This window comes from Oncorhynchus masou, chromosome 27, assembly GCF_036934945.1.
Source record: "Oncorhynchus masou masou isolate Uvic2021 chromosome 27, UVic_Omas_1.1, whole genome shotgun sequence".
Classification (NCBI taxonomy): Eukaryota; Metazoa; Chordata; class Actinopteri; order Salmoniformes; family Salmonidae; genus Oncorhynchus; species Oncorhynchus masou.
The window spans coordinates 40,909,710-40,913,232 of NC_088238.1; the positions used below are offsets into that span (position 1 = coordinate 40,909,710).

The following is a 3,523-nucleotide window of genomic DNA, read 5'->3' on the forward strand; positions in this document are numbered from 1 at the left end:
TAAACAGAGAATAGCAGCAGCGTAAAAAGGGGGGGGGGGGGGGCAATGCAAATAGTCTGGGTAGCCTTTTGATTAGCTGTTCAGGATTCTTATGGCTTAGCAGTTGAATGGCTTACTGAAGAGCGCAGTGACTTTCAACGTGGCACCGTCATAGGATGCCACCTTTCCAACAAGTCAAAATTTCTGCCCTGCTCGAGCTTCCCGGGTCAACTGTACAGTGCATTCAGGAAAGTATTCAGGCCTCTTGGCTTTTTCTACATTTTGTTACATTACAGCCTTATTCTAAAATGAATTAAATCGTTTTTTTCCCTCATTAATCTACACACAAGACCCCATAATGACAAAGCAAAAAGGTTTTTAGAAATGTGTGCAAATTTATACAAATAAATGTTTTTATGAAATGTTACATTTACATAAGTTTTCAGACACTTTACTCAGTACTTTGTTGAAGCACCGGTGACAGCGATTACAGCCTCGAGTCTTATTGGTTATGACGCTACAAGCTAGGCACACCTGTATTTGGGGAGTTTCTCCCATTTTTCTCTGCAGATGCTCTCAAACTCTGTCAGGTTGGATGGGGAGCGTCGCTGCACAGCTATTTTCTCTCCAGAGATGTTCGATCGGGTTCAAGTCCAGGCTCTGGCTGGGCCACTCAATGACATTCAGAGGCATGTCCTGAAGCCACTCCTGCATTGTCTTGGCTGGGTGCTTATGGTCATTGTCCTGTTGGAAGGTGAACCTTCGCCCCAGTCTGAGGTCCTGAGTGCTCTGGAGCAGGTTTAATCAAAGATTTCTCTATACTTTGCTCCGTTCATCTTTCCCTCGATCGTGACTAGTCTTCCAATTCCTGTCGCTAAAAAACATCCCCACAGCATGATGCTGCCACCACCATGCTTCACCATAGGGATGGTGCCAGGTTTCCTCCAGACGTGAATCTTGGCATTCAGGCCAAAGAGTTCAATCTTGGTTTCATCACACCATGGAATCTTGTTTCTCGCGGTCTGAGTGTCTTTTGGTGCCTTTTGACAAACGCCAAGCGAGCTGTCATGTGCCTTTTACTGAGGAGTGGCTTCCATTTGGCCACTCTACCATAAATGCCTGATTGGTGGAGTGTTGCAGAGATGGTTGTCCTTCCGGAATGTTCTCCAATCTCCACAGAGGAACTCTGGAGCTCGGTCAGAGTGATCATCGTTTCTTGGTCACCTCCCTGACCAAGGCCCTTCTCCCCCGATTGCTCAGTTTGGCTGGGCGGACAGCTCTAGGAAGAGTCTTGGTGGTTCCAAACTTCTTCCATTTAAGAATGTTTTGGTACACTTCCCCAGATCTGTGCCTTGACACAATCCTGTCTCGGAGCGCTAGGACAATTCCTTCGAATTCATGGTTTGGTTTTTGCTCTGACATGCACTGTCAACTGTGGGACCTTATATAGACAGGTGTGTGCCTTTCCAAATCATGTCCAATCAATTGAATTTTCACAGGTGGACTACAATCAAGTTGTAGAAACAGCTCAAGGATGATCAAAGGAAACAGGATGCACCTGAGCTCAATTTTGAACCTCATAGCAAAGGGTCTGAATACTTAAGTAAATAATATGTTTTCAAAAATGTCTAAAAACCTGTTTTGCTTTGTCATTATGTGTGGATTGCTGAGGATAAACAAAAAAAAATGGAATAAGGCTGTAACATGTGGAGAAAGAGAAACAATCTGAATACTGCCCGAATGCACTGTTTAAGGTGCCACTTAGAAGTTTAAAACATTATACAGGATATTCAATTTAGTCTAGATTAGGATTAGTTTGGTCAAATTACATGTAGGAGAAATGTCTATTTTAAATGGATGCCAGAAAAAAACAATGGGCCTTACAGGTAAAACCATGAAGACCATGAAGTACTTTTGATCAATTAGAAAATAAATGGACGTGCTTCATCATGGTGTAAGCCCATGATAGGCGTGTAGCCTATTTAGCCCAGATGTGTCATAATAAAATAGATCTCCATTCGGTGAAGCAGGTGTGTCTGACATCGGCGTGACAATTCACCCGCGGCGGGAGATACTTTTGTCACCCATGAACGGCTGTTCACAATGCCCACTGGCGATGCAGTGATTCTCGCCTTGTGCCTTTTGGTACAGTGCCCGCTTTATTTGGGACCGGCGACGACCGAGACGAAAAGAAGATGTGAAGAGCTGCGCTCTGAAACCGATACATTTTATTTCTTTAAACATTTTTTTTATATATATATATTTTTTTACCGCACCTTGGATGGGTTGCGGGGATTGGGGGGCGGGGGTGCGGTGAGCTGTGGTGGTATCATCGCAAAGATACTCATCTAGACAATTAGTTGTGTGGGCAGGGTAAAATCAAATACAATGTATATGTTCACTTGTTGATGTTAAACAAAAACGTTCCATAATGTCCATGTAGTAGCATAACTACTGGACTTACTGAATTATGCGTATAACATAATCGAATGGGGTGTTATATAGTGAATTCCCAAAGCATCTATAGCCTATGATCAGTAGAATAACCGCCGAAGAATCATAACCACACCGTTAGTATAGCCTAACAACAACTGCAGCTTGAACTGTTAAACTGAGCACAGTTGAGCTGAATTACTTACCTCACTCATCTTGAGAACGTGAAGCGCCGAGAGTTCTGCAGACAAATCACTTCTCTTCTCTTCTAGCCGCTTAGACAGGCACTTTCAACGATCTCTTTCCTTGAAAAAACACTTTCACTCGATCGAAGGTTTTGAAGAGAAACTAGAAAGGTGGGCCAAAAAGAGAAGAGTCGGGGACAGGTATAGGGTCGAGCCGAGAAATGCTTCGATAGGCTAAACAGTCAACTGACTCTCATGCAGACTGGGATACAGCAGCATGGATAGTGCAGTTAGGACGAGCAGTGCGGTTGTGTGCAACAGAGAACATCAGAATCCCCTGTACCTCCGCTTCCCCCTCCCTCTCTCTCTCTCTCTCTCCTTCCATCCCTCTCTTCTCCCCTTTCTTGCTCGCCCACTCTCACACGCGCATTCACCCACTCACTGGAGACTTGCCCTCGTGCCAACGGAGCTGTGATGCGCTGACGGCTCGTGGACATTAGTCTTTCGTCTAATAAATCACGTAGGAATACATAAAGTAACATATCTGAACAACAAATGATGACCGAGGAAGTTGAATCTGGGGTTAAAGTAGAAGTTACACCATTGAGACTCACTCGAAATGCGGAACAGTGGATGACTTCGTGAAGAATATGGTGCATGCGCTATAAAACGCATAGTTGTCAATATAGACCGACATCATCCGTCACTTTATATTTCACGAAAGACAGTGATGAGGTTTAATGTATTCTGTGCTTCTTGTTCATCCAATATGTCAGGAAAAGGTTGGATATGTGCCCATGAGAACCGCAATGTGCTACATTCCCCTTTGATAGCCTAGCGGGAATGCGAACCACACATTTATTTTCCTTCCCGAATTTTAATCGTATCTATCAGGAAAACAGATAGTCCCCCTCTTACTGCAGTCA

At 44.1% G+C, this 3,523-nt stretch overlaps 1 long non-coding RNA gene across 1 annotated transcript; it reads right to left on the reverse strand.

The window, feature by feature from the left end:
• Nucleotides 1–2,240: 2,240 nt before the first annotated feature.
• LOC135516163 (uncharacterized) lies at nucleotides 2,241–3,523 on the reverse strand. Its single transcript, XR_010451901.1, has 3 exons — nucleotides 3,212–3,523; nucleotides 3,040–3,141; nucleotides 2,241–2,760 (listed from the first exon to the last, which is right to left on the reverse strand). It is a non-coding gene; the product is annotated as an uncharacterized LOC135516163 (long non-coding RNA).